This window comes from Pinus tabuliformis, chromosome X, assembly GCF_031772625.1.
Source record: "Pinus tabuliformis cultivar Carrire ecotype Pingquan chromosome X, CPIR1, whole genome shotgun sequence".
NCBI classification, from domain to species: Eukaryota; Viridiplantae; Streptophyta; class Pinopsida; order Pinales; family Pinaceae; genus Pinus; species Pinus tabuliformis.
In genome coordinates, this window is record NC_142308.1 from 1,591,081,367 (window position 1) to 1,591,094,010 (window position 12,644).

A 12,644-nucleotide genomic window follows, 5' to 3' on the forward strand; every position below is an offset into this window, starting at 1 on the left:
AAATAGAGCTGAATAAGAGGAGCACACAGAGCCATCGGAGTAGGTGGAGAGAGAAGGAGGGGAGCTCTGCGATTCTTTTTTGGTGGGAAGATGAAGCTACTTATTCACATTTTTTATTCAGGAATACTTGGTTTTTAGAAAACCATGGGTAAAGAGAAGACCCACATCAATATTGTGGTCATAGGACATGTCAACTCTGGCAAGTCCACCACTACCAGTCATCTTATTTACAAGCTTGGTGGTATCGACAAGCGTGTGATTGAGCGTTTTGAGAAGGAAGCTGCAGAAATGAACAAAAGGTCATTCAAGTATGCCTGGGTTCTTGACAAGCTTAAGGCTGAGCACGAGTGTGGTATTACTATTGACATTGCTCTCTGGAAGTTTGAGACAACCAAGTATTGCTGTACCATCATTGATGCACTAGGCCATCGTGACTTTATCAAGAACATGATTACGGGTACATCACAGGCCGATTGTGTTGTTTTGATTATTGATTCTACCACCAGAGGTTTTTGAATCGGGTATTTTGAAGGATGGACAACAGATACAACATGATGGGCAGATCCAACAGTCGCGGGCGATACAGATGCACGCAGGTTAACAAGCGGGAGGGCCATACTAAAAGGCGGTTTTGCGGGATAGCAGTACAAGAAGAAATGAATGGAAAAAGGCATGGGAATGTATAAAATAGTAGAAACAGAGAACTGTTGGTGTGGTTATGGTGGTGAAGAACCCGAGGGTGAGATAGTAGAGGTAGCAGAAGTAGCAGAGGCAGGAGAGCAAGAGTGAGACAACCTCAACTGAATAGAGTGCAGCAACATCCCTGTTTATACCAAGGTTGGGTTGGAGCCTCAGAACTGAACATGACTGAAGTCATTGGGGTAGGTGATCCTAAGTGTAGAACCACTGCAAAACAGAGTTGGTGCTCTGGAGGTTGGAGCCTCACTAAAGTACAAGTTGGAGCTTGGAAACTATTCACAATCAGATTTATACTTATATTGTATTTATTTCTTTGCACTGTCTTGAGTTTTAATAAAAGCATTAAATTCAGCTATTGATTTCTGTGTTCTGTGTATACATACACATATCTATAGAGGTTGTTGGAAATCACTAGAACAATTAAAAAATAAATAGTAAGAAATACTAATTCACCGCCCCTCTTAGTATTTCCAACAATTGGTATCAGAGCAAGCTTCTTCATACTAGCCTAACAGCTTGAAGAAGGATCCGCAGCCATGATGAGAAATCACGAAGCATAAGGAAGACCTCATTTGTTCGATGGCACCAACTTTGGTTTCTGGAAGAAAAGAATGACCTACTACTTAATGTCCCTTGGACCTGAAGTTTGGATTTTTGTTCAAAATGAATATAAAACTACTTCCACTCTTCCAACAGAACAAGACGAGAGGAAAGCCTACATCGCAAATGCAAAGGCCATGAAATCCATCACTAGTGGAATCACTGATTCCGAGTTTACAAAAATCATGCACTATATCTCTGCCAAAGAAATGTGGGAGAAGCTAGTTGGCTTGTACGATGGAGACTCAAAATTCAAAAAGGAAAAGCTTCAAACTCAGAGAAGACAATTTGAAAGTTTGAGGATGGAAGATGAAGAAGATATTGCAGCATACCTCCTCCGAGTAGCGAAGTGGTAAATTCCTTGAAAGGATTGGATGAAAAAGTGGAAGAAAGTACCATTGTTCAAAAGGTATTAAGGTCTCTTCCAGATAGGTTTGACTCCAAAATAAGCACTATAGAAGAATAAAAAGATATAGATACCCTCAAAATGGACGAACTCCATGGAATTCTCACTGCCTATGAAATGAGGAAAGGTGGCCCAAGCTCCAAAGATGCAACATTCAAGGCCTCAAAGTCAAAGAAGGGGAAAGAAAGGAATGACTGTTGTGATGGGTCAGATGTGGAATCCGAATTGGCTCAATTTGTATGAAATATGAAGAGAGGATCTAAGCTTAAAGGCAAGTATCCTCTTATCTGTTTTAAATGTGGTAAAATATGTCATTATGCAGCAAAATGTCCTCATAAACATGACATTGATGATGAAGGAAATTCTAAAAGAATGGCACATAAAAAGAAAGGGTTCAATAAGAAAAACTTCTTCCCTAAGCAAGATGAGTCTGATGAGGATGAATTTATGGTCATCAAAAATAGATCAGATGAGGAAAGTGATCATGATGAAAGCCAAGAAGCATTATTCATGGCACTCACAGATGATGATGACTTAGGGCTGGAAGGAAATGTAGATGAACTGTTAATAAGTGCTATTGAAGAAAATGAGAAACTATGAAACAAAATCATTTATCTCAAAGTGGAAAATGAGGAAATAAGAAGGAGAGAAGATGTCTTGCAAGCAAAGCTTAAAGAAAATGAAGAGACTTGTGAAGAACGCGAGGCCGAAATAGTGTCTCTGAGAAAGGAGTTGGAGAAAATTAAAAAGGGCTGTAAAAGCTCTCAAATACTTGAGACTATTCTGAAAAATCAAAAACATCAACATGAAAAGCCTAGAATAGGTTTCAAAGGAGAATCCTCAAGCACTAAGAAAAATGCGAAAAGCTATGCTGATGCACTTTCGTGCAATCCAAAAGATGAAAAAGTATATTATCAAAAGTGCATCCCAGATCCCAAGAATGAAGAGAGAATTACTCCAAAGAAGAATGTGGAGTTGAATCATGGACACTACAGCAAATACAAACCTGTACTCCACCAAGGGCCCATCGCAAATCCAAAGAACGAGGGAGGAGTAATTCCCAAGAAGGAAATCGACTCAAACCATGGCTGCTTCAACAAGTACAAAACCATCTTTCTTGGACACTACTTTCACTGTAAAAACTTCGATCATCAAGCCAGACATTGTATGGCTTGCAGAGGTGAAAAGACAAAGCTAAAGGACCGAATAATCAACTCATATGCCCCCAAAAGGCAGGGACAAATCAAAACGTTCAATTCATTTGATCCCTTGACCAAATTTGATCTGATTTACTCTTTATGCTACAATAATGGACACTGTGAACAAGACTGCCCACTCAAAGGAAGAAAGACGAGTAACAAGAACTCCAGCATGGACAAATGTGGCTTGCTTCTATATGCTCAAAATAATGAAAATCAATGGTTTGTAGATAGTGGGTTCTCCAGACACATGGCAGGAAACAGAAGGAAGTTTATCTCACTGAGTAAAAAGGAAGGGAATGTGTCCTTTGGAAGTGGATCAGGAAAAATTGCAGGAAAAGGAACAATTACTCTGATCAATGGAAAAGGAAAAGCTCAAGATGCTCTGCTAGTTGATGGGATCAAACACAACCTCCTGAGTGTCAGCCAAATCTATGATCAAGGACATAAGGTCATTTTCAACACCAAAGACTGTGAAATAAGGAACTCTGCCTCAGGGAAAATTGTGGCAAAAGGGGTGAGAACATTAGAAAATATTTACATTCTGAACAAGATTCAAGAAAATAAATGCTACTTAAGTCAGACAGATGAGATTTGGTTGTGGCACAAGCGACTTGGACATACAAGCTTCGAAAATCTGATCAATATCAGCAAGATCAAAGCTGTACGAGACATCCCAAGGCTGTCCAAACCAAATCAAGCAGTGTATGGTCCATGTCAACATGGAAAGCAGACCAGAACCAGCCACAAGACAAAAGAGCTCTATACATCGAAGCCCTTGGGGATCATCCATGCCGATGTGTGTGGGCCAACTAGAAATCAAGCACTGCAAGGAGAAAGGTACTTTGTGTTATTTGTTGATGATTATACTAGAATGATGTGGATATATTTCATAAAGTATAAATATGACACTTTTGAATGTTTTAAGAATCTAAAAGCCCTTGTAGAAAATGAAAAAGATTAAAAAATTAAGTGCCTCAGAATAGATAGAGGAGGAGAATTCACATAAAATGAGTTTAGTGAGTTCTATAATATTCATGGAATTAAAAGGGAATTCTCAGTTGCCAGAACACCTCAGCAAAATGGGGTAGTTGAAAGAAGAAACTGAACAATCCAAGAAATGGCAAGAACTATGCTATTAGTAGTAGACTTACAACCTAAATTCTAGAGAGTAGTAGGAACAACTATCTATACACTGAATCGAACTCAATTAAGACCAAATTGTGAAAAAACTCTTTATGAGTTGTTAGTGTCGGTATCTTCATCCCTCTGTCAGAGATCAAATCCTCTTGTTGCATTTCATATTAGGTGTCCCCCCCAGTCATCTGCATTCCATCAGGTGCATAGATCATCTGACGATAGTGGCATTCCTCCATTTTCCCTCATGTTATCTACCTACTGGCTCATGTTTGTTCATTTAAAAAAACATATACAGTCTTCTTTTATCTTAAAATTGCAAAGGTTGTCTTTAGCGTTTCATTGTCAATTAGGTCTAGGGTTTCATTAGGGTTTCATTAAAATAATGTTTCGAAGTGTCCAATAATTACCAGCAGGCCATGAGGAGGTTTTAGCATCAATAAATTTCATTGCCAAGTGTTCGAAAATGTGTTTTTCCTCAAAACTCTGTTTTGAGGAAAAAAAAAAGTATTTAGCTTTTATTGTAAAAAATCATGAAAATTTTGTTTTTCCCATTGTAAACTCCTTCATCTGTAATCTTGGTTTCCTTCCTTAGCTCCAAAAGCTCCATCACCTACAAAACAAACAAAGCTCAGGTCATTTAGTTCATCTCAAAGCCAAAAATAAGTGAAAAAGTCCAAAGACAGAGTTTGAAATAAAGTCATTTGCAAAATATTATGAAAGTGGGTTTGGCAAAAATAAAATTTAAAATCTCCATGTATAAATCATTTCTCCAAATGTTTGAAGTTCATTTGTACTCGAAGAGCAAAGAGAAGTGAGGCAAAATGATTTTGAGTGAGTGAGTGAGAAGTTTGAGGAAAAATTGCTGTAAGTTGCCGGTGTGATGCACTCATCTGGTGCGACGCATTGGGCTGCATTTCGCAGTGTAAAACAACACGGGTGCGGTGCATTGGGCTAGATGCATGGTGCACACAGCTAGAGGGTCTGAAAATTGCCAGAACGTCCTCCAATCGCCAAAAACACCCGAATTTGTCTTGTTCCAAGTAGGTAGAGCTCCACCTCTGTTGATTATCCAAGTTGGTGTTTATGTTATGGTGATTGATGAATGGTGAATGTTTAAAAAAAACAATCAAACCCTACCATTTAACATTCCAAGAAAATTGCTGCCTAGGGTTTGATTAACTATTTTGCTACCAAGTCTATTATTCCTCCATCACTCCCTTATCTCATTTGTCCCTTAATTTCATTATTCCCTAAGTTCCCTTACACCCTAAATTCACTAATCCCCTATCCCAGGTTCCCTTTCCCAAAATCCAAATTATAAATCCCCAAACCCTAATCCTATACATAAACTCCCAAAACATCCCATATTTCCCTAACTAAATCTATCCCAATAGTCCCTAATCCCCCACTATTTTTCCCTCCCCTTACAGTCCCTCATTTCACTATTTTCCCTTGGTGGCAGAGGTCAAGCACATCACCAAAAACAGTTCAAGACAGTTTGACATATCAGCACCTACTTTTCCAAGACAGTCTATCTACCAGCAGCCATGGCATCTAATCCTTCATATGATTATGAAGAGGACACCCAAAGTGACTCACCCACAAAGGGACATGCACCCAGGAGGCCTCATAGAGGTGGCAAACATATCAGAGAGGAACCAACCACTCTTGCCGCATTACAAGCCTGCCCTCTTGCCATCTTCTGTTTCCAGCATCAGTCATGTTATGAATTTTGTGAGAAGGTTGCTAGCATTCAATTTCATCATGAGTTGGATCGCTTATTTGTGTTGCATTTACATGGAGATCAAGCCACTCTCGCTGGTGTCACTTTCACATTAACACCAGAATCCATTTCATTAGCAACTGGCATACCTAACATTGGAGAGCCACGGAACAAGAGGCAGAAAACTGACTGGCAGCGTTATGAACCATACATCAAACCCAGTTTTCTGAGGCGGCTCAAGAGAGTGTTTCCTTTTCGGTGACCTCAAGGATGAATATGCTCCTTTCATGAAACTCATCATGAAGTATTTCAGCTGTGAGGGGCGGTTCTCCTGCTTGTATGCTTATCACATTAGGTTGCTGATGCATTTTACCCAGGTATAGATGCTGAACATTCCTTACTTCATATGCCGAAACATAGAAAAGATGACAACTCTTGTGCAGCATAAGACCCCTCAACAGCAGTTTAAAAGTATTTATCATTTTGCTCTCATCAAAAATTGTGGTCATTCATCAGCTTGGTTTACAGGGCATCACTTGGGATGACTTCATCTCTCGTGAGTTTTTGAGAGCTTCATAGGGACATTCAGAGGCTGGGCATGAGACAAGTGGACCTTCCTATCAACATGAGGGCCATGAGACCGCTTGTGTGCCGGTGTTCATCACCTATCATAAGGGCACTAGATGGTTGTTTGCAGCAGCAAAGCGAGTGTTATCTCCACCCAGGGTGGAAGGGGCCTCGCTTCCATTGTCAGCACAATAGGTTCAGGACCAAGGCAAGAGGCCACTACAGGAGGAAGGACCATCAGGTGAGTGGGAGACTGATTTCATCCTCATTGAGGGTGATGATACCAATATGGGTGCAAATCTTAAAGAAATCATTAAGGAGCAGCATGTAGACATTGATACCTTGTATACCAACTTGGATAGAGCCCAGTGGACTATACAATACCTGGAGTAGAGGAACAAGTAGCTTGAGGACCAGCAGGTGATTATGGAGTTGCAAAGCATTCAAGAGAATCGCCAAGTTTCTCAAAGGAGGAGGGTTGAGTTCACTACATTGGAGCAAGAAATCAATGCTGACAGTGAGTCATGGCTTGAAAGAGTCAATATCCACTTGGACAGGAAGCTGGAGAAGGCCATCAATGAAAAGAATATGCTTAGAAACCTGTCATATCATTACTTGTCCCAGAACTTGGTGTGCCAAGCAAGAATCAGGAGTTTGAAAGCAAAATTGAAGAGAGCATCAAGGAGGCAAAAAGAGGATGAAGGACTTCAAATCTTAGCTGAGGCTTCCTTGGCCCAACATCATGCTTGATAAAGAAGACTCAGCCCAAATTTCAAGAAATTTGGAGCAATTTTTGCATTTTGCAAATTTTTGGCACAAAAAACAGGTTTTTCTACAATATGCGTCGTGCCACGTGGCGCTCACTTTTGCTAGGGGAGTCCAAATCACAAAAACTCAGCATTTTTGGATTTTTCATGAAAAATCACACTTTCCTACCTATGGACAAGAAATTTGGGCAGGTTTTGAGCCCTCAAAAAGGTCAAAAACACTCAAAAAATGACTTCACTTCCCCTATTTTGACACATAGGAAGCAGTGTTGGGAGAATGGACTTTTGGAGGGGTAAATGGAGGCCAAATTGAAAAATTCCACTTGGGTTGGAAGGTAGAGAGGAAGATCCTTCCAGAAAGCACACCTAGAGCTCATTTGGACATCTAAAAGGTCTCCAAAAGTGGGTTCACACATGCACGACGCATAGAGAATCAGGCGTGACGCATAGAGGAAACATTGCCAGTTTGACCAAGTTTTGCTCTGTTTTTCGCCTAGTTTTGCCTAGTTTGACTTTTTCACTTTCCTAATGGTAAATTTATGATGTAATTTGATGAAAATTTATGGACCATGATGTAAATATGATAGAATTTTACCTGTAGAGGTAGATTCATCAGTTTAGAGGCTGTTTGAAACTGAATGAATCAGTTCCCTTGTTTCTAGAGGCATGCTGTTATGTTGCCTAGTTTCTAGTTCTCAGTTTAGAATCAGTTGGATCAGCTCGTAAACATGTGAGCTCGACCCATAGAGGCAAGGATGAGCTATGTTTGTCTATATTATGTTGTTTTTAAGTCATTAGCATGGTTGGACTCTTGAGAAAGCCTTGAGCTTCATTGTACATTCATATCAGCATTTTGGCTAAGGAATTAAGACCAGGGTTTGCAGCACTCTTTGGGATTCATGTGGCAATTTGTCTTGGTACAGTGCTTCTCTTTGTAATTGTGAATTTTTTTATGTGATTTCATGCCATTATCTATCTTATTTCTTCTTAACTAAACAAACAAGAGTGTAAGTAGAATTCATTGAAAGTGCAGTGCTCTACTTGAAGTTTGCTTTAGTTATTTGATGTTTTCAGCTGTTTGGGGAGGATTCATGATTTCTATTGCCCTCTTGAACACCTCACCTATATATTCCTTCCATCTCACCAAAATTTCAGTGCCAAAACGATTGCCTACCTTGCCCCATTGAGATCTTTGCAGAACTGAGCCTCAATCCCTACAACCCCAAAATGTGCCTTTCCCTTTGAGCCAACAAAACACTATTTTATCAAATCAACTCTTTTTCACATATACCTAGCCTAAAATCAGAATATATTTTAGTCATCTCAAGCCCCATAGATCATTATTTGCTGAGATTGACCCGGAGAGAGCCCTCTCCTGACCTGGTAGGGCTAGCTACCAGGCTAAGCGTGGTTTGATGTTGGCCCTGGATCCTACCTTTTCAGCCTGAGGTAAATCTAGGCTCTAACATAGTGGAAACCATACTGGGGAAGAAATTGTTTGTTTGTTAGTGTTCTTCATTTTATAGACTACAGACGGAGCCTGAAGTTAGCCAGGTAGCCTTCGAAATGCTCTTACTTTGCATTAGCGAAAGTAGATAAACGCTACTTCAGTCAATCTCCGGTCTAGTCTTATAAACGGAAACATCTGACTTGCAAATTTCCTCAGTAAAATGTAATCAAGTTCAGATCTGATTGTTGATGGTGGACAACGATCAGACATCGGAAGGCTGAAATCATTCACCTGGCGACTCCAGTGTCAAGAATCCCAAGGTTCAGAATTTTTATGGCGACTCTACCCTTCAAAAAATCAGTAGCCTGAAGAATTTCTTGGTGAATTCATTGTTATCAAAATGGTTTCGCTGGATCGAAGGTATGCTCCCATGAGCCAAGATCACATTCCAGGTTTTCCAAATAAAATTCCAAAGGTAAATTTACAAAGGAATTTGCCTATGTTTAAAGATGATAATAGGAATGATGTTGCTTTAAATCTGGTTAGATTTCACATAAATATTCCCAAGTTGAAGGTTGATTTCCTGAAGATTGCTTGATGAAGATATTCATGGCCACTTTGGAAGGTGAAGCCCAATCTTGGTATGAAATTTTGCCGCCTGCTTGTATTTACTGTTTGAAATATTTTCATACCATGTTCTTTGAAAGGTATAAAGAATCTTATCCATCATTAAATTTGGTTCAAAACTGTTGAAAACATGCTTATAGTTTTATTGAAAATCTTGAGAAAGTTTATGAAGATGATGACTTCATGGATGATGAGATCATGGAAGCCCTGTATGAAAATCCATTTCAGCAGCATAAAGAGAGTGATACTTATCAAGATGATCAAGAAAATTTGTAGCAGGATCAAGATCTTAGTATGGTAGAAGATGATGAAAGAGAAGGTTTTATTTCAGATTTGTCCATAGAAGAAGACAACATGCACGAAAGTCAAGTTTCAATCATAGAATGTGATAAAGTCAAGTCAATTAATTCAGATTTAGATTCAGATCATGATGATGAGGAAGATTTAGGTTGTGATGATGAGGAAATCATTGAAACCAATCACTTTGTTACACAAGATCATAATCAGCATATAGTAGGTTTTTCTTTGCTTGAAGATGAAGGAATTTTGCATCTTGATAGTCAACAGGAAACACATGAAATGAATCAGCAGTATGAGGAAAATTTGTATACTCCTTTGCTTGAAATTAATGAAGACAATCACTGTTTGAGCAAAAGAAAACAAAAAGTATTATCTCCTTTGTCTGAAGATGAGATAGATCAACTTCTGAAAGGTTATGTTACAACCCAAGCTAAAGCAGATTTGCAGTGCGCACATGGTCAAGAAAGTGTTGGTGAAACTTCTTCCTCTTTTGAAAATGATGATAGTATTGTAATTAGCTTTATAGATCAACAAACAGATAATATTTTATTTCATGAAGATGATAAGGCTGTCATGTTTGATGATCTTGAAGATTGTTTTCTGTTTAAGAATGACCTAGACCATGAAGTTGAGGAATATGAGCTTGAGAGAGACAATATGCCAGAATTTCTCACGGTCAAGGAATTTACAGCTAACACTCAGATGGCAGAAGCTTATAGCCTTCCTATCACTCAGTAACTGGTGGTTCTTTCATATCAGAATGAAGGGAGTTCTTGTATTTTTGCTGCTGGATATCAAGACAAAATAGTGCTTCAGGATTATCAAGATCCCTTTGGAATTCTTTTGCAATCATTAGAGAACATAAATGTTGCCTGGTTCATTATCATAAGCCTTGGTTTCAGTGGTTATTGTGAGTTGCCTACATGTACATCATTCTGCCTGCTTGGGGAAAGTGAAAACAGAATTTCATTGAGTAGCCATTTGTTGGATTGGTTACATTGGAAGGCTCACTACACATGATTGTACATATTTCATCAATAAGCAGGTGGTTGTCATCATGATTCATATCCTGGCAGTGTGGGTATGGACATCCACCCACCATATCCTAAAAGCCTGAAGCCCATCTAATTCCATCTACCCAAGCCATCCATCTAGAGCAGTGAAATCTATACGAAAGGGACCACCCACTCTATGAGCTACTGAAAGTTAGCATCCTCCTCCATAAGTTGGTAACATGGGTTCTATCGATCAATCGAATCAATCTAGCAAGCCCACGATAAAATAAAGAGGTAACATATACTAGCTCTCAAATCTCGATGGTCCGCTACCATTAAAAAGCTTTGTAAGTCTTGAGTCATATTTTTTTTCGTCAGTTTTGAGTGTCTAGTTTTAGCTGCTGAATGTCTAGTTTCAGCTTTTGAGTATCTTGTTTCAGTTTGAGTTAGTCTTACTCATTTCAATTATGAGTCTTGAGTCTTGAGTCTTGAGTTTTGATGTTTTGTTGTCAAGATATTTGTTTTGGTTTTTCGAAGTTATTAACTCCATAGCCCAATGGACGAAGGCACTGCCTGCTTTCCCAGAGATCTGTAGTTCTTGGCACCTCCAAGGAGCTACCATCCCCATTGGAGTCAATGTTAGTGTCGGTATCTTCATCCCTTCGTCAGAGATCAAATCCTCTTGTTTCATTTCATATTAGGTGTCCCGCCCAGTCATTTGCATTCCATTAGGCGCATAGATCATCTGACGGTAGTGGCATTCCTCCAGTTTCCCTCATGTTATCTACCTGTTGGCTCATGTTTGTTCATTTAAAAAAACATATACAATCTTCTTTTATCTTAAAATTGCAAAGGTTGTCTTTAGGGTTTCATTGTCAATTAGGTCTAGGGTTTCATTAAAAAAATGTTTCAAAGTGTCCAATAATTACCAGCAGGCCATGAGGAGGTTTTAACATCAATAAATTTCATCACCAAGTGTTCAAAAATGTGTTTTTCCTCAAAACTCTGTTTTGAGGAAAAAACAAAGTATTTAGCTTTTATTGTAAAAAATCATGAAAATTTTGTTTTTCCCATTGTAAATTCCTTCATCTGTAATCTTGCTTTCCTTCCTTAGCTCCAGAAGCTCCATCACCTACAAAACAAGCAAAGCTCAGGTCATTTAGTTCATCTCAAAGCTAAAAAGAAGTGAAAAAGTCCAAAAACAAAGTTTGAAATAAAGTCTTTTGCAAAACATTATGAAAGTGGGTTTGGAAAAAATAAAATTTAAAAGCTCCATGTATAAATCATTTCTCGAAATGTTTGAAGTTCATTTGGACTCCAAGAGCAAAGAGAAGCAACGAAAAACGATTTTGGGTGAGTGAGTGAGAAGTTTGGGAAAAATCGTTGTAAGTTGCCGACGCGGTGCACTGGGCAGGAGGAGCGATGCACTCACTGGGCGCAGCGCATTGGGCCACATTTCGCAGTGTAAAACAACACGGGCATGATGCATACGTGGGGCGCGATGCATTGGGTTGGATGTGCGGCGCACATAGCTAGAGGGTCTGAAAATTGCCAGAACGTCCTCCAATCGCCAAAAACACCCGAATTTGTCTTGTTCCAAGTAGGTAGAGCTCCACCTCTGTTGATTATCCAAGTTGGTGTTTATATTATGGTGATTGATGAATGGTGAATGTTCAAAAAAAAAAAAAAGAACAATCAAACCCTACTATTTAACATTCCAAGAAACTTGCTACCTAGGGTTTGATTAACTATTTTGCTACCAAGTCTATCATTCCTCCATCACTCCCTTATCTCATTTGTCCCTTGATTTCATTATTCCCTAAGTTCCCTTACACCCTACATTCACTAATCCCCTATCCCAAGTTCCCTTTCCCAAAATCCCAATTATAAATCCCCAAACCCTAATCCTATACATAAACTCCCAACACATCCCATATTTCCCTAACTAAATCTATCCCAACAGTCCCTAATCCCCCACTATTTTTCCCTCCCCTTACAGTCCCTCATTTCACTGTTTTCCCTTGGTGGCAAAGGTCAAGCACATCACCAAAAACAGTTCAAGACATTTTGACATATCAGCACCTACTTTTCCAAGACAGTTTATCTACCAATAGCCATGGCATCTTATCCTTCATATGATTATGAAGAGGACACCCAAAGTGACTCACCCA

At 39.2% G+C, this 12,644-nt stretch overlaps 1 pseudogene; it reads left to right on the plus strand.

Moving 5' to 3' along the window:
* The first annotated feature begins 124 nt into the window (after positions 1 to 124).
* LOC149146108 (elongation factor 1-alpha pseudogene) lies at positions 125 to 601 on the plus strand (annotated as a pseudogene).
* The last annotated feature ends 12,043 nt before the right edge of the window (positions 602 to 12,644 follow it).